The sequence below is a fragment of the Taudactylus pleione genome, unplaced genomic scaffold (genome assembly GCF_031769625.1).
Source record: "Taudactylus pleione unplaced genomic scaffold, aTauple2 ptg000009l, whole genome shotgun sequence".
NCBI classification, from domain to species: Eukaryota; Metazoa; Chordata; class Amphibia; order Anura; family Myobatrachidae; genus Taudactylus; species Taudactylus pleione.
Window position 1 is genome coordinate 8,032,261 of NW_028284412.1, and position 27,563 is coordinate 8,059,823.

Here is a 27,563-nt window from a genome sequence, read left to right on the forward strand (position 1 = left end):
ACTATGTGGATTTTTCCAACTTCTTATAACGTAGGAGATGAATGAATATTTGACTTCCAGCACAGAGATACCTGCTGAGCCGTAGCATCTTTCAGAGGTAAAGCTGTTCAGCAGGGAAACTGTCTAAGGTCGTGTTCTTTTTCCACTGGCTCAGAATATAAAGGTAAAGTGTTGGTTTGGGCTTGGTGCCAAGGCCCCCTGGGTGCAGGAGTTGAGGAAAGCAATTCATAGGGAACAAAATACCACATTCTCTGTTCTTTCCATTAATTCAAAATGGAAAAACATAGCAATAGGGGCTCCCTGGGTATCTTAGCTCATAATATGCCCAATACCTATCCATCTTCCTTTACTCTTTATCTTCCTTCAGTCTTTAAGTCCCTGAAAATTCCAGAAGCATTAAGTCACATGTGTTAAGTTTATATCAATGCTACATTAACATTTGAAATAATTTTTTCAGAAAGGGAGTGAAAAAAGTATTTTATTATTAAAACTGCTATTGTTTCAACTAGTGTGCAAAAACAGACACTATTAATTTATTATTATTATTATTATTATTATATGCAGTCAATTCTGTAAAATTCTGTTCAGCAAGATGGCCTAACATGCATCGTGGAAACAGGGCCAGTGAGAGGGGATGTTTAGTTTGTCCCATTGCTTTTGGCCCCTTAAAAAGTGGGAGGCACATATAGAAATGGTTGATTTGGATGTAATTACCCTCAAATTAAATCTGAAAGTCTGCAGTTAAAGCACATCTTGTTTGTTTCATTTCAAAACCATTGTGGTGGTGAATAGAAGCCAAAATCTGAAAATTCTGTCAATGTCCCAATATTTATGGACCTGACTGTATACATGCTCGTTCTCTGCTATTTATTTTATATTTCAATGACCAGCTAGTGAATATTACAAATTGTTCTGTATAAGTGTTTTTTTACTTCAGACTTTATGTTAAAAAATTATAAGTCTGTCTTATGTGTTTTGATGTTACTACCTACCCACAATGTTAGCCAATCACTTTTGAGTCCATCACATGATCGGACTTTCTATACTGTCATTTTCTACTCATGAACCACTATGACACACAGATCACATGCTCTTTGTTTACAACATGTGTCTGGTTCCACCAGCAATCACAATCATCCCTGTTCCGTGACATGTGACTTGGAGACAAGTCACGTGACCGGAACGGATGCTAATAACCACAATCTCTCGTGTGAGGTAAATAAACATTATTCTTTTGATTTTTAAGACATTTTTAATATACAGATTTTTTTTTTAATGTTTAGTAGGATTGCCTTCAAGATGTGAGGTGTTTTTGCACAATATTACATGCGACTTGGTGTTTTATTGTTGTATCACACGTGTTGTGCATTAGCCTATTAACATTAAGGGTATATTGACTCCTTATTGACTCCTTATACGTAACCTGCAGACTCATAGTAGGGACTCCACCCTGGGACATTCATCGTAATGCATATATGTATGGACTGTATATTGAATATTGCTGCTATCCTAACTTTTGCAATTGGTATTTGCATTTTGTTTATATGATATTTTTATGCTATTTAGTTTCATTAAATACAGTATATGCTTTTTATGCTTACCAAGTCACATGTATTTTTGGTAGTTTGAGTGCTGTATTCATTAGATTGTTTTTTACTTCCCTGCTCTCTGCCTGGAACCCGGCGCTGACTATACCCCGTTGCACAGCGTCCATTGCAGCAGGTCTGACGTGACCTGCTTCTTTCAGATGGTGGCACATGTGCAGTGGGAAGCAGACATATTGAGTTTCTGATAAGTCTGTCTTCTCAGTGCTTCCAGGGATCGCGAAGGGTCTGGATACCACATGAAGATGCTGGACAGGTAAGTCTACATAAATGGCTGCTAAACATCACTGTATATTGCATCGATGTGATGCGATGTATAGTGATATTTTTCAGTAGCCAGGTCATGTTCTTCATGGGTAGACCTCATTGTGTTTTAGATCTTGCCTAACCACTGGCACTTCAGCCAACTGTCTAAAATATTCTAATGGTAACACTGATCATGGACATCTCCTGTGAGCAAGGGTGGATATGTAACCTGAACTCTTCACCGCATACTGGGTCTGATTCAGAGCCGCTCATAAGCGGCCGCTCATTTGCTCTGAGCAATGTTCGCACAACTGCGCATGCATATGGGTTGTAATACGCATGCGCGAACCAGTCATTGCGGTCGGAAATTGTGTGCTCGCAAAATAGCGAATGCCTGCTAATTTGAGTGACAGAATGAGGCGTTTGTGGGTGGTAACAAGGGAAGGTGCTTGAAAATGGGGAGTGGAGATCCGAACGCAGGCATGCCAAACGGGCAAAACGGGCGTTTTAAGGGTGTGCATAATTAACAAAGCAGCGTCATCGACCACGTCACTTGGTTGTCTTTTAGCCTGAACTGCTCGCATGATTGCGGTAGTAAAATCCTACCACAAGCACTGCGAGCAGTTCATACGCCTTTCGATGTACTCGATTAATCTAATAAATAGCGGAGATGACATAGGATGCGAGCAGCCAGGGGGTGTTTTTAAAAAAATAGCGAGCGCTTGTTTCGTTCGCTCGTTCAGACATAGAGGCATCAACAGACCGCAAAGAGCGAGCGCTCTATTTAAATATCCGGCCCCTTTTTCTGAACGAGCGAGCGTAAATAGCGTCCGGCTCTGAATCAGGCCCACTGTCTTTGTCTACCAAGGCAATTTTTTTTTATGAATGCAGAGCACTTTGGAGATAACATACATTTTTACTACATACTTGTATGAAAAGCACAGAGCGCAAACTTAGTGATATGTGTACAATATGTATATTGCCCATGTCCTGGAAATCAGCTGTACAATACAGAGCCCTTAATCTGGTGACCAACCAGTATCTATTTGCCAAGTGAGCCAAGTAGTCATGAGTCCTTGATTGCTTCATTTACAATTCCGTGCCCATTCCCAAGTAATTAGTGCTTTGTTTACCTACATCCATGCTCCCTCACTGTTTAACATAGTTATAGTTACTAGTGAATAAGTGTATAAGATTACAGGGATATACTATTTACATAAACGTGATAAAATAAATGAGGAAATTAGGAAAAAATGTGGAAAAGATAACAGAAACAAGAGATAACTGAACGGCGCATAAAGTAACTAAGGGCCTGATTCACTACGGATCACTATTGCGATCGATTATGCGTGCAGATCTGTTGTGAAAATATGCTAATGAACTCAATCGCAAAGCCGTCACATAGCCAGCATAGAGACGCCCACTACCACAATCTCACATCTGTAATACCTTGCAGTCCTGCGTATACATCAGGAACATTGAGTAACATTGGGCCCTCATGCACAGGTCAGACCTTACTCAGACATTGCTAACCTCATCGCACACAATGAGCATGCCCATGCATCAGTGTTCAAACGGACTGGCATGCCTGCATTTCTCCAAGCACACCCCCGTCACCAAACCCAAACCCAACCGCTGACCTCCCATCACTCACTCTGCGATGGGTTTCTTTCTGCATGGGTGATCGCAGAGTGATTGCAATGCTAACTCACGCATGCACACTGTGATGCATATGTATGCGCAGTATGCAACATCGAGCGATCTGCGTACGCTATTGTAGTTGTGATCCGTAATAAATCAGGCGGCTAAGTGCATATTGTATATCATGTAATGGTGGGAGAAGTTCTGATAAATCAGGCGTTGCACTAAGCTGCTTACTGAGATGAGATTTGAGAGAGCATTTAAAAGCTTGAAAACTCTGGAAGGTGCAGCATGAGAGAAATCATGTAGGCATATCTCAGAAGAGGTGATCAGAGAGGAAAAAAGGAAAGAGGTTATGGGGTTTATTTCTGAAGTGTCTGGTTGTAAAACCTGACACTTCTGTCAGTGTTTATGGACAATATTTAAAAGGACAGTGCTTTTACTAGCAAGACACAGCTAGAAAAACCATTGCCTTTTTAGATATCGAGCATAAACAAGAAAAAGTGTCTGAATTTACAACCCAACACTTTGTAAATAAACCCCTATGTGTAAAGAGCAGGTTCCATTTGTAAAAGTACCAGATTATGGAGGAGATGTGAGAAGATGTGAGATTGGTGAGAGCAATGCAAAGGGGATGTAGTCAGTAAGCCGACGGTCTAAATGCCGACCGCCAGCTTCCCGACTGTCTAATCCCAGCAAGTTACTAATGACAGGTGTTGAAATCCCGATGCCTGTCATTAGACCTACGCCAGAAGCCCGACGCCCGGCATACCGAACGAAGGTAAGCTGGGCGCGGACAGCCGCAGGAGAGGAGGGTTAGGTTTTAGGGCTTCTGGGGGACAGGGTTAGGCACTCCCCCGGGAGTGTTAGGTTTAGGCTAGGGGGAGGGGAGGTTAGGGTTAGGCACCCCCCCGGGAGACATGGGGGGGTTAGGCACCCCTAAGAGAGGGTTAGGGTAGGGAAATAGGTTAACGGTACTTACCTTAATTAGCGATCAGGATCTTCACCCCTGCTGGGCTTCTGCTGTCGGGATTTGAACAGTCAGCCATGCGGCCGGTGGTAATACCTACTACACCCTTGCAAAGAATAGAATATTGAACTGCTTGTTACAAATATTCAATGTAAATATGAATAGAGAGTAGGGCTTGGGAAGTAGTATTGTGAATGTGTTGACTTGTTTAGAATTCATAACAAGCTGAAGTTAAAACAAAATGTTAAGTAATATTCCAAAGAGGGTTGCAATAGTCTCAATAGAATATGATTTGAGCATACACCTATGTACTGTATTAATTGGTGTAAAATGATCAATGCAAAATTTGCTTTAGTGAGAGGAATAATTAGTGAGAGCGTCTGACATGAGTAACTAGGGAGATTGGAATGGCTGTGATAACAATGAATAGATTTAACAGGATAAAAAAAATTACAAATTCAGTATTATCCATGTTTAGTTTTAAGCAGTAAGACGACATAAAAAATTAAACAACTCCAAAGCCATCATAAACCAAATACAGCAGAAATGAAAAATCAGGAGCTAATGTATGAATTCTTATCAGCATATCCTGTAGCTAATGCTAAAAGAAGTACAAATACTGTACACTGACCGTGACCATATATGTAGAATAGATGGATGAGAAGAAATATAAGAACAGAGCCTTGTGTTACACCAACAGATACAGTATACTGTAGGATGACAAGAAAAGATCTAAACTGGGAGAGTTAATATTCCAATCAGACAGAAAAGTGTGAATCCTTTGATTTGCCAAAGACAAAGACAGCGGTTGGAGCAGGAAGGAGTGGTCAACTCAACTCTGTGAAAGTCTGTGGATAGACCAAGTTCAATAAGTGTTTAGATGGCTAAGTAATAAGGAAGTGAGTTTTTTTAATGGTGGCATTAGTATATTTGAAGCAAGACGTGGAGGTGCCCATTATTATTATTATTATTATTATTATTATCCTTTATTTATATGGCGCCACAAAGGTTCCGCAGCGCCTTACACAGTACATAAATGAGCACACAAGAAAAACAGTTAATAGAAAAGAGCTATCAAACAGAGTGGCAAAGCGAGCAGGTAGGAAGAAAGAGTTTGCAGAGGAGACAAAGCAATAATTTTTCTATCACAGAGTTGAATGATGGATGTGAGGGTAAGTAAGACGACTTGTAGTTCATTTATTATATTCATAACTGGTTTCTACAATTTTTCCTTTAAAGTAGATGGAAAAGTACTTGGGATTGAAAAAGTAGATGGAGGAAGGGCACGGTGTAGGGAGTTGACAGTGTTTAAATTTGATTTGAGATTGTATAACTGTGTGGATATGACAGCGGAAAATATAATTGTTTTGTTTTGTGGTCCAGATTTATTAATTAGTTCATTACACATTGTGGATTGATTGTGTAAGAGGGCCTTTGTTATATCAATCTTTGTGCATTTACTCATAAATACATGTGTTTAATGAGGGGATTAGGTTGTTTATGATGTTTAGATCTACCCCATATTTTAATTATTGAACGGTCAGCTTCTCTTTTATTTTTTTGTATATCATTATTATCTAATGATATGTACAGTATTTTGTTTAATATATTTTTATTATTAATATAATTATATAACATTATGTGTTTGGTACATTTTCTTATTTACTAATAATACATCTTGCTATTTGTAGGCACTTTTTGTATAATATATATTTATAGTACAGGAGGATTTTCTTTCTTTCATACAACTAGGAAACATAATCTAATCATATCATCATTGTTGTTTGTGCCATAAGTTTTACATACAGATAATAGTGATGTTTATCTTTCTATCAGTCACAGCCTGGAGGCTTAAAACATCAGATGGACTTCTAACATCCATCATTGATTGGCCCGTCCAGTCACGTGATTCCTGTGAAACCCACATGACATAAACCCAGCGGACGTACTTTATCATATAGTTATCCACTTCCCAAATTACATACTACACTAAATGCCTTTTGGCTGGTGGTATCACATTTTTGTTGTTTTCATTATATGACACAGACCCACCAGAGAATCCAAAGGAACACTTATTTAACAGTTTACACTTATATATATTTAGCAATTAGACATAATCAAACTCTTAGGGGTAAACTTACTAAACATTGATTTAGAACGATTTAAAATTGATCTATATCAGGCATTAGTAAATTTACCCCTTAGATTGTAAAATTAGGTATGAATATAATTGCATATTGCTTTTACTATTTCTTTATATGGCTTGGTTAATTAAATAATAAAATGAGTCACAGCTGTTCTATGTTTGGACAACCATTTGGGTATATACAAGGCCACCATGTTTAGTGTATAGACATATGTCTCTGAAGAAGTTGTGGGACCCTACAACAATGAAACGCATTAAGCTTAATTATGAGTTGACACCTGGGATACAAATTTATTTACCAATTGACTCCTGAAATATTTTGGATCTACCAAATTCTCCTTCTGGACCAGCAATACATCACAGAATTTATATTACAGCTATACCTAGCATAAGCTACCAACTTACTGCAAGGAATACTTGATAACAATGACTGGACAGACTTTTCTTGCTCATCAAGCTAATAATATGCACACATTATGTTAATTATTTATCTGGACTATATTGTTTACAATCCAGATTGCCATTTTATTATTTGTTGTTGGTTCCATTTGGATTTTCCACCCATTGAGTGCTGTTGGAATATACCCAGGTATCTCACATTTGATTTATTTATGTCTGTTCAGAATTTAATTTGGCTTTATTACCTATTTATGATTTTATGTAAAGTATATTTGTTCAATTGCTATTCATTGTCTATTTAGTATTATAAGGGTTTTGTATTTATAACCAATATGTAATCATTCCATTTTTATTTTACAATTTTATTTTACATCTCCAAGATCTATATGTTAGCACTGTTCTTCCACTTTTATTGTTTCTTACGTATATTTGACAGTTTGACATCCTCTTTTAACAGCCACTTTATATGACAGCGCCGATTTGGTCATATCAGTTACTGGAAAAAGCTGCTTTTGCAAATCCTCCTTTTTTACCCATAGTGCTGCTCTAGTCCCATAGTAGTTCCTAGTATCTGTTAGCACTAATAGTAGTGGCCAAATTAATTTTATGCCCCATAGTAGTGCCCTTTTTCAATGGATGCACCATAGTAGTATCCAAGTTCACATTACACCCACAGTGCCCTTAATTCATTTTATGCCACATTGTATTGCTGCCAGTACAAATTATGCTAAATAGTGCCCCCAACATACATTATGCCACACAGTATCCCCCGTACATATTATGGTACATTGAAGTGGCCCCAGTTCATATTATACCACATTGTACTCCCTTCTCCCTCATTATCTACTACTCTTGCTCATCAGCTGCACTCATTTACATCCACCATGAACTCTCTGCCCATGACTCCATCTCCATCATTGTCTTTCCTTTGTATCCTCTTGCAGTGGCTCTAATCCTTTTAGTTGCACCCTAGCATATGGGTACAGGTTTCAGCTTGTAAAGAATATTCCCCTTGCCCCACTGGCATCAGTAGCTATATTGAGAGTTATAGAGTTATTTGTTAATTACGTATTTTATTGATTATTTTATTGTACTGTACTGTGTTACCATGTACTGTGTTATCACGTGCCCTCTGTACAGCGCTGCCGACCACATGTGGTACCCTATAAATAAAGCTTATTACATCTTATCTTTTTGACTCGGACACAATTCAATACACAGATAGTAACAAGCATGATGCTAGCTTTCTATACAGAGTAACAATTTTTAGATATCTTAATTGAATTTTGAGGTTTTAGTGTGCTTGATGTCTGTTGTATATGTCAATTCCAATATTAGTGTTATATAACTACATCCTGTGTCATAGTTGATTAGCCCAATTAAATAGAGATTTTTTTTATATACATGTTGCTTGTCTCTACCAGCGCAGTTTTACTTTTATTTATGTGTTATATGAGGGGTTTGCAATTTCCCCTTGTTAAAAAATTGCTGTAGGTTTTTTAATACTGCAGGTGCGATCAAGGTACTAGGATATTTGTTGGCTTACATAGAAATGATACTGCACTAAGTTAAAGGATAACAAGCACCAGACTATGCCATCTAATTTTATTGGAGCACCAATACTAAAAAGGTAAATACAAGTCATGGTCTTCGTATACAAATAAATTTAATATCCATTAATAATTACATTACATGTAGAATATAAAGTTAAAAAAGCCTTCAATCAAAAGGACATAAATATGGACATGATATTTTTCGGCAATAACTGTGCAAAATCAAATCACATGGATGAATATCCAATTTAATATGGTTAATTAGAGCAGCTGACTTGATATAAATGTATCACTAGAAAAAATATTCCAGCAAACCAACAAAAGTCACTGGTAGGTATTTACTTGCGTTGGCCCAGAACTTATAAATGGGAGCTTGGGAAGATGTATAGTGACTTGCTGCTGTGCTCCTGGTCGTGTAGGACAGAAGAAATGACCTGACTGCAGCTCCACTTCCAGCTATTCCTCCTGTCCGTACTATCCTTAGCCCACCGCAAACTTACATTCCCCATGCTCGTCAGTGCTAAAGGGTACTCACATAAGTCCAAAGACGTGCCACTTGTGGTTGGCCGCCATAAGATGCAATTAGGGCGGCTGCTCCATCACTGCTGTGTCTTGGTTGTGAGCAAAATAAGATGCAGTAGCCAGCAAAGTTCTTTTTCACCTTCTCCAAAGCAGATGCACAATTTGGCCACCACAGCCTCGATGTGGAGTGCAAAAGCCGGCAAAATAATATTTCAGCTGCTCCAAATGCAAATGCACAGAATAGCCACCTCAGCCTTAACTAGTTTCTCTTTACAGTAAAGTTTCTTCAGAAGGATCCAGTGAGTACCCTTTAGCATCTTCCCAAGCTCCCATTTATAAGTTCTGGGCCCATGCGAGTACATACCTACCAGTGACTTTTGTAGGTTTGCTGGAATATTTTTTCTAGTGATACATTTACATCAAGTCAGCTGCTCAAATTAACCATATTAAATTGGATATTCATCCATGTGAGTTGATTTTACACAGTTATTGCTGAAAAATATAATGTCCATATTAATGTCCTTTTGATTGAAGGCTTTTTTAACTTTATATTTTACATGTTATGTAATTATAAATGGATATTAAATTTATTTGTACAAAAACCATGAGTTGTATTTAGCTTTTTATATTTGCGCTTCAATTAAAATAGATGTTGTGTTTGTAGCTGTTTTCAGCTAAAAAAGAGAATTGGCAATTTTTCTTGGGAGCAGCCTCTACCATAAGTGGCGCACTATATTATTCATTACTCTGTACCAGACTATGCCAGGCTGGGCTGCTAGCACTGTAGTAATGCCATATGCATGATTATTAAAGCAAAGGACAGCTCTACCTATAAGAGCTGTCCTTTGCTGTCCTTCTGGGTTTATGACCAGAAGTCCCTCTGCACATGTGCAAGCCGCAGGGGACCCTGGGAGGGATCCTATTGGATCTCTCTTGGGGAAATTTTATGATAAGAAGCCCATAGGCTTCTATTAGGCAATGCCATCTATAGATGGCGTCGCCTATCGGGTCCAAGCTTCAGAATGCATTTACAAGGCTTTAACCACGTTTTTTAGCTTTGTTGCATCCAGCACATGATGTGAAACCAGCCACAGTATGAGCAGAATTTAAAAAAAAAACAGTCCTGTATCTGCCCTAGGAAAAAACAGTCCTAGGCTGAATATCAGTGGCAACTTTGGACATTTGGTGCCAGGCATACTTGCTAACTCTGTTATGTTCCTATCTAGAAGTACCCTGGATAGAATGCAGGGGCACCGAGAATAGGGTGGAGCAGGTTCTAATTACCTAGCCCTGGGCTTGATGGAGGAGCCCAGCAGGAGCCTATTTCAGCCACCTGCCCCACCACCCCTCACCTGTCAGTGGCAGCAGCCTGTGTCTCTCCAGCCCAGCACATGCTGCTGTATCCTGAGCTGCGGTGGGACCAGGGAGACTGCTGCAGTCTCCTCAGGCTGTGTGGGGACAGGTGGGTGATCACACTGATCATGTTCCCCCTGGATTTGACTCTGGCTGAGGAGCACACAGTGCCCCCCTATGGTGTGTGCTGCACTGAATACTATTTTTTTTGTAAGGAGGCTTGTCCACTCCATACAAAATACCAGGGTCTGGCACAGCTTTCTACAGTCTTAAGAGGACAGTACAGGTATGTAGGATAGAGGTGGGCATCATGAATCACATCATGGTAACCCTGACCCAATGATGTTTTGCCACAAATCCCAGTTTTGTATAGCTTGGAGCGTGGCTACAATTACATGATTTTATGGAATCGGTATGAAATACCGACATCAGCAGAGTTTCCGGCAGCGGAAGCCCAACAGCGCTGGAAATCCCAATCGTGGATAGGTAAGTACTAACTAACTTAACCTAACCCCCTAACCCTAACACTCCTTAGGGGTGCCTAACCCTAACCTCCCCATCCAAGTGCCTAACCCTAATCCCCCTCTAAGTGCCTAACCCTAACCCCCCCTTCCCCACTGCCTAAACCTAAGTCCCCCGGGGGGGTGCCTAACCCTGTCCCCCGGGTGCCCTAAACCTAACCCTCCCCCCGCCGCGGCTGTCCGTTCGCGGTGCCCGGCATCCCTTCAATCGGGATGCTGGGTGCCTGTCTCCCGGCGTCGGGGAAATGTCAGGGGTCTACATCTAGACGCCCGGCATTTCACCCTCGCCGGGATATGACAGTTGGGAAGCCGGCTGCCTTTATTAAGGCAGCCGGCTTCCCGATTGTATACCGATTTTATGCCTTATTGCCCCGCACACATTCCCCGATAAGAACTGGGAGCCACCAGGTTACAAGAGAATTGCCCTCTTCTGCGTGACCGGGACACTCTTCCTATCATTTGGGAGAGTGGGCAAGTATTGTTTCGGTTCTTAGTGTGTTCTTCAAAAATTATTAAAATAATTAAGTGTTGCTATTGAACAAAGTAAATTAAAATCCTCTAGCAGCACATTTAAAACTGTAATACCATACAATATAACCTATTATATTTTATGGTATTATAGGTGTACATGCACTGTTGAATTTTGCTTTCTTTTCTTTGTTACATATGAATCTTGTTGAGTTCGCAGTAAACACCCATTATTTATTAACCATTAAAGTGACCACATTTTATCAAAATATTCATTATATGAGGCAAACAACAGTGGTATATAAGACATGGGAAGGGAAAAATTTATATAATGGGGTATTAGAAGGGGATGTAGTCAGCATCCTGACAGTCAGGATACCAATGGTCACAATACTGACAGTGGCATCCCGACTGTCTAAGTATTTTATTAGGGTTAGGAGGAGGCTTAGGGTTAGGGTGAGGGTTAGGGCTAGGCTGCGGGATGATAGGTTTAGGGTTAGGCTGCGGGAGGGGGTGGGTTACTGTTAGAGGGAGGATTAGGGTTATAATACTTACCTAAATCTGTTGAGATTTTGACTGCTGATGGTATTCTAACCATCGGCATCCTGACCATTGGGATCTTGTAACCAACCCATGGGAAGGCCATCATTTATATATTGGGGCATGGAAAGGGCATCATTTGAAGATAATTAGTTGTTTTTTTTACTATTTTTAATGGCTGTTACTGTGTTCCTATGGAAATGTTTCTAGCTGCTGTGTCAGGCTCTCACTGAGTGACCCATTTAATAACTATAGGGTTTTAGACCCTATAATTATAATTTCTTATTGCCGCTTATAGCGTAGAGGGAGCAAACAGCAGTGCATGTGCAGTGTGCATCAGGGTCCTGAAACAGGAAGCAGTGGGGTGGCGTTACACTGCTTCCAGCTCTTCCCAAGTATGGGTTCTATTGCAGCCCTTCTCCTGGTGTTGTTTTAATGCGGAGTGGGGGGGGGGGGGGTGACGCTGGAGAAATATAGGGTTGGATTTGGAAAGATTCCAGGTGAATGGTGCCATAGAGATGTAGGGAGGATTGCACAGGAGAGACTTAGGAAGATGGTATCTCTTCAGGATGTTTGATGAGGAATGTTCACATTTTACACTGTCCCAAAACTTCTATTACTATGTATTTTCTGGTTGCATCTGTGTTGTATGAAGATGATATATTATTCCTATGTAAAAATGTGGCATTTGTAACACTTGATCCCCATATGCTCAAAACACTGGACCTGATTCAGACCCATTCCCCAAAGCGCGATCGCTCGCTGACATGCGATTGTTACTCAGTGCGCACTTGTATAAGTCACAGTGTGCATGTGTAAGCCAGTCACTATGATGGGGAATGGTGCCTCGTAGCACAAAGCCAGATCGCTACTTTGAGTGACTGACAGTGCCATTTGTGGGTGCTTACAGGGGAATGTGCTTGTAAACGGGGGAGTGGTGTTGCGGATGCAGGCGTGACAGGCCAACAAAACGCCATTTAAAGGACATGTATAATTAGCAAAGTGGTGTCATGGTTCATGTCACCTGCATGTATTTTAGCCAGCAATGATCGCAGTGCTTGCGGCAGGGTAGGGCTACCTCAAGGGCTGCGAGCAGCTCCGTAGGCTCTCGATGTTGCCAATTAATCCAACAATTCCAGGAGATGATGTGTGTTGTGAGGGGAAAGGAGGCGTCTTTATACGCTTGCGAGCGCTCAGTGCCGTAGCTCGCTAAGATATAGAGGGCGTCCTTACGACACGCAGTGCAAGCGTGGAATTTGAATATCTGGACCCTTTTTGCCAGCAAGCGGCCACATTTTGCGAGCAGGTCTGAATGAGCTCAACTGACTGCCTAGAGAAGCTCAATTTCTTCAGAGGTCCCCCATTGCAGAGAAACCACATAGGGTTAAAAAAACATTCAAGCACAGGGGATACATAGGGGACATCCAAATGACAAAGACCCATAAAAAACTGAGAGGGGTGGCAGAGAATTAATTAAGAGTGACACTGATGGCATAAAACATGTAATTTATTTTTAAGTGATCTAACATTGTAGTCTCAGCTGGTGACAGGAGTGTTAAAAGACATCTAAAATCTATTTCACATTATCACAGCCTAAAGCTTCTGGGGGCCTAGGTGGTTCCCAGACCCACGGTTATTCACTTAAAATGTTTGCACATGATATATGAGGTTTTAGCTTTCCCTCGCACTTATTTCTGTTTCCAATGTGTACTTCAATACAAATATAAGTTTACAACCAGAATTTTAAAGAACAATTTTCAAGGGGCAACATTTTCTTATTTGCTCTGGGCACCAACAACCCTCTAGCAGTGGCAAAGCACCATCTCAAAGTAGCTTCTCCTATCACATGAAGGCATTTGAGTTCCACCATTGCTCCAAGACCACTTTAAGCCTTGGTTCTAAATAAATATGAATGTAATATTATTAAAACATTTGCATAAGGCCTTTACTTTCTGATGTCCCCTTACATCCTCTTAGTAAGGATAGAAATGGTCTCTTACTGCAAGTTTTGTGGATGTTTCCCAATTTGCATAAACTAAAGGAGCATACACACTGAGCGATTTGCAACCTGAACGATATCGCTGAACGATTTTGATGATCTTTTCAAGATCAAACCTTTATTGTTCAACAACTTTTTCCAAACGATTTTTAAACAATTTTCAAATGATTTTCCAAACGATTTCCCAACGATCAATGATATCGTTCAGATTAATAAATATTATGGTTTCTTTAATAGCAGAGTGGTTATATTTATGAGGCTTTATTATTTTTAATAAAAAAAATGTGGGCAGGGCTTACATGAGGTGATAAAACTGTGTCGGCCATTTTAAATCACTGCAGTTATGCTCTGTGGCTAGTTTGGTTAGGTGTATTCCTTGCTGAACGCTGTTGTTTAGCTAATTGCTGTGGTTTGTTATTGCTTTGGCTTTAAACAAACTGTCTGTACTATCTGTTGTGATGGATACGTACCGTTATCGATTGATGGTTGCTTATGATGGAGTGGTGGTGATAAGTGACCGGGACAGGATTGAGAAGAGGAGAAGGCTTTGTTCATGCTGGACTAAGGAGTGGTTGCAGCAGAGGGATTCGTTCTCTCATATGCCGCTGCTCATGCAGATTCGCAAGAACAACCTGGATGACTTCCGGAACTTCTTGCGAATGGATGATTCTACATTTCAAGAATTGCTGGCCTTGGTGGCTACTTACATACAAAGGCAGGACACCAGGTTGTGGAGTGCCATTCCTGCAGAGGAGAGGCTTATTTCAACACTGTGTTTCCTGGCTACAGGGAGATCTTTGGCCGACCTCAAATTTGGCAGCCTCATCTCACCGCAGGCTTTGGGTCTAACTCTTCATCTAAGAAAACTTTTTTTTCTCCCTAGAGCACCATTTAAGTATGACTTAAATTCATGAAAGCATGAAATTATGGCCTGATTCAGACCCGTTCGCGAACACATAGCGCTCACAAGCGGGTCGATGGCTGGGCAGTGCGCGAGCCCCGGAGCGAGCGAGAAATCACTTGTTCCAGGGCTCGATACAAGACATTTTGTAGGCGGGCCGGGTGTGGTGGCAGCACAAATGGAGGCGTTCCCTTAGGAACGCCTGCCATTTGTGGGCGGCCATACTGACATCACATGTGATGTCAGTAGTGAACTTTCTGCTCTATTAGAGCAGGAAGTTCACTGGGGCTCATGATGGTCTCGTTGCAAGCCCGATGGTCTCGATAATTGCGACCATCACCAGGCCGCCCGCTAAAGCTGTGGGTGGTCACCGACAGCTTAGTGAGCGGCCTGGAGGCCGGGCTTATAAAAAACTGGCCCGCCCTGATTCAGAGCGAGCGCTCGCAAATAGTGAGCGGCTCTGAATCGGGGCCTTTGTGCAATTTTGCATGTGTCTTTATTACGGGATGTAGTTAAGGCTGAATCCCAACAAGGGACTTAAGATAGGCATCGAAATACCAATGCCTATCTTAATCCCGACACCGGAACAAAGAAGGACGGCTGCCTGAATGAGGTAAAGTCCAGGGCATCCTTAGTGTTAACCGCAGGGGGGGTTAGGTTTAGGTTACATAGGTTAGGCACCCATAGGGAGGGGTTAGGCATCACTGGGGGGGTTAGGGTCAGGAACTAAGGGGGGAGGGTTGGGTTTAAGCACGAAGTGGGGAGACGTAAGTTTAGGCAACAATGGGGAGGGTTAGGGTTAGGCTACAAGAAGGGAGGGTTAGGGGGAGAAGGGGGAGGGTAAGTATACTCACCCGACCCCTGTCGGGATACCAACCACCGGGATGCCACTGTCGGTATTGTGACAGGAGGCATCCCGACAGCCGGCATTACATACCGAATCCTTTATTACATAGGAAAAGTTATGACGATAATGTACCTGGATGGTACAAAAATCATCTATTTGAAAGTAAATGACAATTTCCAATTCCAAACATAATTAAAAAGCCGGTGGCTTTAACGTTGATGAGTTGGGAAAGAACTAATAAAAAGAGAAGTTTTTATTATTGATCCTTATATCAAAAATTAGCTCAATAAAATAATGACAATTGTCGAAGCTGGATAAGATCAGTTTAAAATTAGATCGCAGCGACGCCATCTTGAGACTGGCCGCAAGACGCCATTTTGGAAATGAGATCGCAAGATGCCATTTTGCGAATGGCCGCCTAAGCACCATTTTAGATGAACTTACACTTTAGTACATGTGGCAATATTACTATTAGCAACATGCGATTGCATCTTTCACCATTTCTCATACACACATTAATACGCAAAATTGCGCTGTTAACTAGTCGCATATTAGCGAATGCATACCACTTTGTATGAAACCGCTGTTTTATTAGCTTTATGTGCACGCATCTGCCCCAAGTTAACTAGTGTCCTTATATCAAACCCCGCATACTCACACATTACATATTCACACATAAGGTTTAATAAGCTTTAAAGTATAAGATTTAAGTTGGTTCAGTTAGTATAAATACTGTGAAATAAAGATATTTGATAACTAAGGTTTTATATATGCTAGGAAAGTCGTGTTTGGTTTCGTGCTGATGCGTACTCTTTCAACAGAATTCCGGTACTATCGGTGTGGAGATCGCATCATGCATTCTCAACTTATGGACCGCAGAGACTACAAGCAACAAAATGTATATTTTATGAACAACTGTTAGGATGCAGCATGGGGGCGGGAGGGCAGAGACCCCCAGCTGTTAGAGGCTGGGTGAGTCTATTTGAACCAGCCTGTTAAATGCTCTGTTCCAGATGCTTCTCCCCTGGGAACCAATGACATCAGCAACAAACTTCTCTATTGTCCTGTCTATTCTGGGGGGTATAAATATGTGTGCTCAAACGCTGGGATTTTAGTCTTCGTGCTGAATGCTGAATGACGAGGGGTCTCTTGCTGATGCCTATCATCTGGTCCGGAAGCGCTGCGTATGTATACTGTACTTGGGGTCTGTATATTTCCTTTGCGTCTAATTGTGTCTGAATCAATAGCGTGTAACTGACTGTACTTTTACTTGAATAATACTTTGTGCTTTGGAACCACATGTTCTCAGTCTGGAGTCTCTATTTACTGTATGACTGCGTACGCATATTAGCGTCATCTTTAGAGGTTTATAGGTAGGATTTTAGAAGGTACAGGCAGGGGTATATAGAGGTTGAATTTCAGTATCGTTAGTTGGGGGCTCGTAGTAGTGAGGTCACTTACCTACTCACACGGCACATACGGCTATCGATATCTCAGCAAAGGGTGGAGTGGCCACATACAGGGTTTTCCTGTAACCGCTTTGTGCTGAAAAATCGCTATCCATTTTCATGTGAGCCAAGGAAGCTGACTAGAATCCAGGGACAAGAAAGGAAAAAGTTTGCTTTTCTTTGTTGATAGAACCTAACATTTAAAGGGGTGCCGCAGTATTGAGTACGCGGCTGAGTCGTTGTTTTGCGCACAGCCAGAATGGACTTTTGCATACGCAGGTAAAAAGTCATTATACGGTTGTGTGGTAGTCGCATTATTGTGTATGCGGCTGGTCGCACAATAGCGTATACGTACTTCCGGTTCTGCTGCCACGTGTTCAAACAAAGCCATTGAGGTTTACCTTTTTCAATTGTTATCAATATCTGGGTTAACGTGTATTTTTCTGCGCAGAGTGTGTAACAGTGAATACTTGTTGAACAAAGTTATGGGTATTGTATGATCCTTAAGGGCTATGTGCAAGGGTTAGTCTAGCCACTCGGTAAGTAGCTTTACCGTTCTATACACAGCAGCAGGTGTACATGTTGTCTTTGTTGTAGAGAGGTGCGTGGCCAACATATAAACTTCCATAGGTGTGGAAGTTGCCTTACTAAATCTTATCCGGGTGTGGAACTTGCCTTTTTCAAATCTTATCCAGTGTGTGGGTGCCGCCGACTTAAATCGTCCACAGGTAAGTGATAGTATCTTGATTGTCTTTCACCAGTTTAAATCTTTATTGAAAAGCGTAGGATTTTGTCTCAGAATGGGAGCCATGCAAACAGTAGAGATGTTAGACAATGATGTGCTGCTAATGGATGCACCGATCGGATCGGCCCGTCGTATTATGCATACTAAGTACAGTACTTATGCAATAAGGTATTGTGATGTATGGTTTAAAATGACGATGAAGAGTGTTAGACCGTTTCCCAGAATTGGTAGTTTTGATAAGGATGTATTAGATAATGTCCGGGATCACACCAGTTTGATGCACTCCCAAGAGAAAAAGGTCAAATATTGTGAATGTTTAAAATTGTGGCAGCATGAAGGGGATGCGTGGCTTAAAAATGTGCAAGTGACGCAAACTAGCGTTGTGAGCGCATTGCCAGAGAATGCATCCGCAACGCTAAATTGCAATACGGGCGAGCCGCAAAATGGCGCGCACGTGCGGCAAGGTAGCATTGTGTAGAGTAATGCCAGCAGTTCACGCTCACCTCCCCCCACCTTATGTGGATGGAGGTGCAAGTACAGTTACCAAAAATAACCATAAAAATGTAACAAGCAACTTGTACCCCATCTTAAGTAACCATAAAGAAAATGTTTATGATGTGGATGATGAGCCTATTGTAATGTCTGCCATTTCCCATGCTGTGCAAATGATAGATGCTGCATCACCACAATCACGGGTGGTGCCGACATCAGTAACAACAAGGGAAGTGTTAACACACTCTGCACCCATAGAGGAAGTTGTTAATACCATACGTAGCAGCAGCAGATTAAACCCCCAGCCAGGTAACCAGGTCAGAGATAGCAATGCTACCGGTCTGCATCCCATTCGGACGATAACTGTTCCGAATGGAAATGCAGATGCGAATGGTGTAGTGCCCACGAGGGAAGTAGTAATGCATTGTCCATGGACAAGAGCAGAACTAAATTTCATCATAAATGATTTGCCCGATCCCAAAAAGGAACTAGCCAAATGTCAAAGATTTTTGCAAAATTTGGGTAGTTCTCATGAGCCAACTAATAAAGATTGGCGTGTGGTGTTAAGGGCCTGTCTACCACGCAATACCGACGTGACAAAATTTATCACGGATTGTGTATTGGATGGCGACATTCTCTTAACAGACCAAGTAAACCAAGGTAACATTTCCCGAATTGTGACTCAATTGGGTATATATTTTCCAGTAGTAGTTAACTAGAACAAAATTTTCACAATCAAGCAAAAGGAGAGTGAAACTGCAGAAGACTATTGCGAACGGGCTCTGCAGGCTATCACCCAGTACACTGGGATAGAGGATATTAAAGATAGCACTCACCACAGGGGAATGATAGTCACAGTACTCATGGACGGTCTGAAAGAGAATTTAAAGACTCGGGTTCAGAACTCACAGCCTGGCTGGAGGGGACTCACAATAGATAACCTCATAGAGTCTGCCATAGAACACGATAAAAACATCTCAAAAAAGTGGGAGATCCAGAGCGAAAAACTAATGGCTGTCAGTATACAAGCTCTGGAGGGAATGACTGTAACATCACAGCCAACAGACACACTCGCACCTGCACACAAACTTACACCCGCCCTCACTAACCCCACACAACAACAAACACAGCTCTATTCCGCTAACCCAATACAACCACAGGTCCCATACTCATATCCCCCACAATACCCTTACCCTCCCTATCCTTACCCATATCCACCACCTTTACCCTCTGCTCAAACCTCACAACAACACATGTTTTCACCTGATCCACGGACATGTTTTAATTGTAAACAAACAGGACACTTAAGTAGAAATTGTACAGTAAAACGAGTAGGAACCCCAAATCAAGGAAGACCTGGATATCCCCATAAGGGATATGCACAGAGACCAGCAAATGTTCAACAGGCACCAGCTCCAACTGTGGCCGTAAATGCTTTATTGGAGAATGGTAGCCAACGCTAGGGGTCAGGTCATCCCTGTAGTCTACAGATAGTCAGGTTAACGGGAAGTACTTGGGAAGACACGGTCATGATGGTTGATTTAGCTGATACTGAATATTCTTTTCTTGTAGACACAGGGGCGACCAGGTCATTGATGAAATCTCCCGTTAATTTACAGGTGACCAACGAGACAGTACCAACAATGGGTGTAACAGGTAAAGTGGAAAGTTATCCTTTAACAAAGTCAACAGAGGTTACTATTGGGCCATTGCATACCAGACATTCTTTCCTTCTGGCTGCTGCGACCCCTACTAACCTGCTGGGAAGAGACTTGTTATGTTAAATGGGATGTGTTATATATTGCACCCCTGATGGTGTATTTTTAGATATCCCAGAGAGAATGGTATACGAGGTGCGGGATATGTTAGACACTCCTCAAAGGATAATGTATCACTCTACAGTTTTAAATAAAACTCCATCTCAGGTAGATCAAATGTTGTCCCAAATTCCAGATTCCCTTTGGACTAAGGATGGACAGGACACTGGATTAATGGCAAACATAAGCCCTGTAATGGTAAACTTAAAAAGTGGTAGGCAAGCTCCAAAAATTCCCCAGTACCCACTAAAATAGGAGGTAGAATTAGGGGTGTTTCCAATAATTGAGCGATTATTGCAACAGGGAATTTTAGTTCGTACAGCTAGTGTAGCCAACAGTCCCATCTTTCCAGTGAAGAAGAGTGGTGGGAGGGGTTATAGGCTGGTACAAGACCTTAGAGGTGTTAACAAGGTAGTAGAGAGCCAATTCCCTGTAGTGCCAAATCCAGCTGTCATCCTAATGCAGATCCCACCAAATGCAACCCATTTCACTGTCATTGACCTCTGTTCTGCTTTCTTCTCTGTGCCTCTCCACCCTGACTGTCAGTATCTATTCGCATTTACATACAGAGGTGTGCAATATACATGGATACGATTACCCCAAGGTTTCATAGACAGCCCCAGTATCTTCTCCCAGGCATTGCACGACTGTTTACAATCTTTTCAACCTGCCAATGGATCTGTTCTAATTCAATATGTGGACGATTTATTGCTATGTTCTGACTCGTTTATGTCATGTTTGAATGATACTAAACTTTTGTTACTTCATCTCTCGCATACAGGACACAAGGTGGCTAAGGACAAACTTCAGCCGTCCCAATCCAGAGTAAAATATTAGGGACACTGCCTAACCCAGGGGTTACGACATCTTACAAATGATAGAATCCAGGCCATACAAAACATGACACTGCCGCAGAATCAACAGCAAATTCGTACCTTCTTGGGAATGTGTGGATATTGCCGAATGTGGATCCCAGGTTTTTCTATTTTGGCCTTGCCTTTACAGGAATTAGTCTCTTCCTCAAAGCCTGATTGTGTCATACACACAGAGGAATCAGAGCAGGCTTTCCTTAATCTTAAGGATAGTCTCTGACAAAAGCTCCTGCATTGGGAATACCTGACTATGAAAAACCTTTTGATTTGTATTGTACGGAAGCCGATGGTTGTGCTGCAGGTGTCCTTACATAAAAACATGGTGATGCCAGTAGGCCCGTAGCATACTACTGTGCCCAATTGGACACGGTAGCAAGATCACTCCCCACTTGTTTAAGAAGTATAGCAGCTACCGCTCTATTGGTGAGTAAAAGTGAGGACGTAGTACTGGGCCATGATATGATTGTCTACACTCCCCATGCTGTATCTGCTCTGTTGAGCTCAGCTCAAACCAGACACGTCTCTTCAGCTAGATTTACCAAATGGGAATTATCCCTAATCGCACCCGCAAACATCACTGTTAAACGTTGCAGCACGCTGAATCCAGCAACGTATCTACCATATGTACAACATGATGTTCAAAGGGTGGAGGGAGATGAGTTGCTGGCGCGAGGTGAGTTCAGTGGACATAATGATACGCACGATTGTATGACATATCTGAATCAGACCTTTACTGCTAGACCTGACATACATGACACACCTTTAGAGAATGTGGATGTGACTTTTTATACGGATGGGAGTTGTCATGGACAAACAGACACAGATGAATTATGTACAGGTTATGCTGTTGTAAATGACACAGGCATCATAAAAGCTAAACCTCTTGGTCCTCCTCACTCAGCCCAGGTGGCAGAGTTAGTAGCAATAACTACAGCGTGTGAACTGGCAGCAGGCAAATCTGCTAACATTTACACTGACTCGAGGTATGCGTTCGGGGTGGTGCACGGTATTGAGGCTCTATGTCGTCTGAGAAATTTTCTGACAGCAGCAGGCACACCAGTTGCACACTCCCGACACATAAAACATCTTTTAGAAGCAATCCAACTGCCCAAAACAGTGGCAGTAATTAAGTGTAAAGCCCCTACATGTGAGGATGACCCGGTGTCACTGGGCAACAACAGGGCCGATGAAGCTGCAAAATGGGCAGCAGGGTTGAAAATGTTTTCTCCAACTGAAAAAATTATGTATTTCCAAACAATTGATATGCTGAAATTAATTGAGATGCAAAATTTGTGTTCAATTCAGGAAAAATCCATTTGGAAGTCCAAGGGATGTGGGCAAGAGTCCTCCGGGCTCTGGAGGGATGGACAAGTTAAACCAGTAGCCCCCAAGGCATATTACCCCAGCCTAACTGAGGCAGCACACGGTCTGACTCATCTGGGAAAACAAGGTATGTGCAAGTTGGTGAGGGCATACTGGTGTGCACCAGGTTTTTCTTCACAAGCAGAAAAGATAGCAATGTCCTGTCTGACCTGCTTGAGGAAGAACATAGGGAAAGCGATCCCTACCGAACCATCCCACATTCCACCGACTGATGGAACTTTCCAGGTGATACAAATTGATTTCATCCAATTACCACCCTGCAGGAACCTTAAGTATGTATTAGTGTGCACCGATGTATTTTCTAACTGGGTTGAGGCCTACCCAGCGGCCACTAATACTGCTGCATTTACTGCCAAGAAAATAGTCCAGGAATTTGTATGCAGGTACGGTATCCCTAAAATCATCGAGAGTGACAGGGGTACTCATTTCACAGGAGATGTTTTCCAAAATATGGGTATTAATAGCTGACTTCATACCCCCTACCGACCGCAAGCCAGTGCCAAGGTAGAGAGGATGAACGGGACTATTAAAAATAAGTTTAGCAAAATTATGGCAGAGACTGGACTAGGATGGCCAGAAGCATTACCTTTGGTCCTACATAGCATAAGGACCACTCCTAGACCCCCTCTAAATCTGTCCCCATTTGAAATATTGTTCGGTAGACAACCTCATTTGATTATAAGTCCACAGGAAGACTTGAAGGGTAACAATGAGGTTCCTGTAAAGTATCTTATATCAATGAGTAAGCAGTTAAAACAACAGCAACAGAAACTGAATTTGTTGTCTAATGATATGCCAGAAACTGACTGTCATGATGTTGAACCAGGAGAATATGTTATGATCAGAAAATTCTTGCATTCAGGTTGTTTGACTGATCAGTGGGAAGGTCCATACCAGGTGCTGCTGACGAGTACTACATCTTTGAAGGTGGCCGAGAGAGATACCTGGGTCCATTCCACTCACTGCAAAAAGGTCAATCAACCGGTAGAGAAACAAGTTGGAGACAAGGCTGATAGCATGGACCTGTCAATCGCGAGCTTGTTCTGGGAGGATTGAGCAGGTTGTAGTGAGATACCTGAACTGAGAGAATTTTGCTGGACTTGTTGCGACAATGGACGGGCCTGCTGTGTTCCATTTTCATATTCTCTTTTAGAGTGTTCACCATCCTGGTCGGTTTGGGGATATCCGGTGTCTGTGATGGGTGACCGATTGAGGAAACGGGAGCTGAATGCAGTGCTGATGGAGTGGAGTCAGGAGGAATGCAATGCCAATCAGGGGAGTGTCTGACCAATCTTAGTACTGTTATTGTTAAGAGAGCTGTCATTCCGGATACTCGGGGACGGTGTGGAGGTTTATCGTCTGAAGATTTCTGTATTTGTGAGCTTTGTGGGTCCCTAGTTGATGAGCACTGTATCCAACGGTGCCAACCTAAATATAATCCGTACTGGGGTGGGTATCCACTAGAGGATTATCATAGCACGGTAGGCAAAGTGTTAAATCAAACTGATTGCTGGGTGCATTCACATGTGCCACAGGGACAGCATAACGTAGGGTTGGTGCCATTTCCGCTGAATACCACGGAAATTTTAGAATTGCAAAAAGGGAAAACCTTGGATGGAAAATGACCCTCACACATGTTGAAATGCTTGATATACATAAAAACACACCATCACCATATCTTCACACGCAATATGAACACAGAGGCAAGAGAAATATGATACCTGGTGATGTGCATAAAGCCGCTCAGTTAATTAGTGAGACAACTGGCTTTCAAGTTTTAGTCGCACTGCATCCCACCAGGATTGCTCGGGGAACATTAAATTTTAGATATATTCAGGAACTTGCTAAATTGATAGATAATATCACCGAGATGTATGATGACACATTCAGTTATACAGGGAGAGAATTGCAAGCATACAAGAAAGAACTGGTGCAACACAGGCTAGTGTTGAATTATTTAACTGCTGTTACTGGAGGGTATTGCGTAATTTTAGCCACCCAATTTGGAGTAAAATGTTGTTCCTATGTCACCAATGATAGCAACGACCCCAAGGAGGTGATAGACCGGATGATGGATGAAATTCTGCAGCTAAAATGGGAATTTCGTAAGAACCATAATGCTTCAGTGGCTGAATTAGGGGAAAAGATAGAAGGATGGGTGTCATGGCTGAACCCAGTGAAATGGTTCTCAGGCCTAGGGGAATGGGTCCAGGAAGCGATCGTCAGCATAGGCAAATTCTTGATCCTTATACTAATTGTCATCATAATAATTGGCATATGCGTCCGGTGTGTTCCTATTGTGTTGAAGTGTGGAAAATGTAAAAATAGAGTAAAACGAAAGAATGAAATTATGATGGTGGCCATTATGAATACCGAGGTAAATACAGAACTGCATTACAACCCTGAGCTAGGAAACACCATCATTTAATGTATTATATTTAGACATGCATAGAATGTATTATTGAAATGTTATTTTTTAAACACCTCAGACAATGTCAAGTCTCAATTCCCCTACAAGACTGCTTTTATAAGACTGGTGCATTCCCACACCTTTCACATGATCTTCCAAGATCCGCGGTGTGCGTATAATAGTAGTTTTATGTCCCCACCCAGAGACACATTATTGATGGATTAAGAACCACCTTGTGCCATCCCATAATAACACTAAATAATACGTAAATGTAAGACTAAGTTAAAATTCCAATTGTGATAGCATTTTGTTTGCTATCAAAGGGTGGACTGTCGAAGCTGGATAATTGGCTGAGACAAGATCAGTTTAAAATTAGATCGCAGTGACGCCATCTTGCGACTGGCCGCAAGACGCCATTTTGGCAATGAGATCGCAAGACGCCATTTTGCGAATGGCCACCTAAGCACCATTTTAGATGAACTTACACTTTAGTACATGTGGCGATATTACTATTAGCAACATGTGATTGCATCTTTCGCCATTTCTCATACACACATTAATACACACAATTGCGCTGTTAACTAGTCGCATATTAGCGAATGCATAGGACTTTGTATCAAACCGCTGTTGAACACGCATCTGCCACAAGTTAACTAGTGTCCTTATATCAAACCCAGCATACTCACACATTACATATTCACACATAAGGCTTAATAAGCTTTAAAGTATAAGATTTAAGTTGGTTCAGTTAGTATAAATACTGTGAAATAAAGATATTTGATAACTAAGGTTTTATATATGCTAGGAAAGTCGTGTTTGGTTTTGTACTGATGCGTACTCTTTCAACAGAATTCTGGTACTATCGGTATGGAGATCGCATCATGCATTCTCAACTTATGGACCGCAGAGACTACAAGCAACAAAATGTATATTTTATGAACAACTGTTAGGATGCAGCATGGGGGCGGGAGGGCAGAGACCCCCAGCTGTTAAAGGCTGGGTGAGTCTATTTGAACCAGCCTGTTAAATGCTCTGTAACAGATGCTTCTCCCCTGGGAACCAATGATATCAGCAACAAACTTCTCTATTGTCCTGCCTATTCTGGGGGGATATAAATATGTGTGCTCAAACGCTGGGATTTTAGTCTTCGTGCTGAATGCTGAATGACGAGGGGTCTCTTGCTGATGCCTGTCATCTGGTCCGGAAGCGCTGCGTATGTATACTGTACTTGGGGTCTGTATATTTCCTTTGCGTCTAATTGTGTCTGAATCAATAGCATGTAACTGACTGTACTTTTACTTGAATAATACTTTGTGCTTTGGAACCACATGTTCTAAATCTGGAGTCTCTATTTACTGTATGACTGTGTATGCAAATTAGCATCATCCTTAGTGGTTTATAGGTAGGATTTTAGAAGGTACAGGCAGGGGTATATAGAGGTTAAATTTCAGTATCTTTACAATACATACTCATACCTAGGTGTGTAAATAGCCTTGGATTTTGCTAACTCCCATGTAAACAAAACAAATTGATTATAGATGATAACAAAGAGAAATACAGTATCAGCATATCAATTACATCTATAATGTTTCAGTAAGATAAATGTTTGTTAAGCTTTTGGAGTATTTGGGTATAAGTGCAGACATCAGCAGTTAATGCTTACTGGAACTGCACATTTGAACAGTTTCTCCTAACTCGTGTGAACTGGCTGAGAGGTACACTGTTTAGCCAGCTCGAGTGATGGTTACTGTCAGCTCTAATATAGCTGTTGACGTCTACTTTTTTGGAGTGTGTTTTCATATGTATCTGATTATCCAGAATGAAAATGTCAAGATCTAGGAATTGCACCCGCTCTTTACTATATCAGCCAGTTCACACGAGTCAGGAGAAACTGTTCAAATGTAAAGGATTTTGTCGAACAAGGCAATGACCTAAAAAAACTTTTTAAAGACAAAAATTATGATGTGGATAAGGTGGAGAAGGCATTCAATAAATCACTTGAAAATCCACGAGCCCCCTCCTAGAATATAAAGATAAAACATTACATATGGAGACAGACAAAGTCTTTTTCATAACTAACTACACAAAATTGGCCAGTCAAGTTAAGAAAATCCTACACAAACACTGGCCTTTACTTCATATGGATGAGAAACTACATAAAATTTTAACAACATGACCGGATCTGGTCATTAAGAAAGCATCGGACCTGGGGAGAAAATTCGAGGTGAACCATATAAAAAGCAAACAACATCATAAACAATCCACTTTAGATAGACAAGTAGTGAAATCTGGCTTCTACCATTGTGGACGATGCAAGGCCTGCACACAACTGAGATACAAAATCACTGCACCAACAGAACAACTAACTGCTCTGAATACTGGAAAGACGTATACAATTAAGAACATGATCACTTGTGACAGTCGTAACATCATTTATGTCCTACAATGCTCCTGTCAATTACAATATGTAGGGAGAATAACTAGATCCTTAAAAATAAGTAAAAATTAGCACATCAATAACATCAAGAAGGCCTTTGTTGGGCATAGTGTATCAGACCACTTTAGGAGCATGCATAACGGCAAACCAGATGGCCTTAAATTCATTGGGATAGAATCAGTAGAACCCAACTGAAGAGGGGGGAACCACTCAAGTAGGATCGATAGAGTAGAAAGCCGCTGGATCTTT

General features: G+C 41.5%; 1 long non-coding RNA gene across 1 annotated transcript in view; it reads left to right on the forward strand.

Moving 5' to 3' along the window:
• The first annotated feature begins 1,166 nt into the window (after positions 1 to 1,166).
• Positions 1,167 to 27,563, forward strand: part of LOC148542740 (uncharacterized) — a 45,195-nt gene continuing 18,798 nt past the window's right edge. The window contains exon 1 of the long non-coding RNA XR_015877234.1: positions 1,167 to 1,215. This is a non-coding gene — a long non-coding RNA (uncharacterized LOC148542740). The remainder of the gene's footprint in view (positions 1,216 to 27,563) is intronic.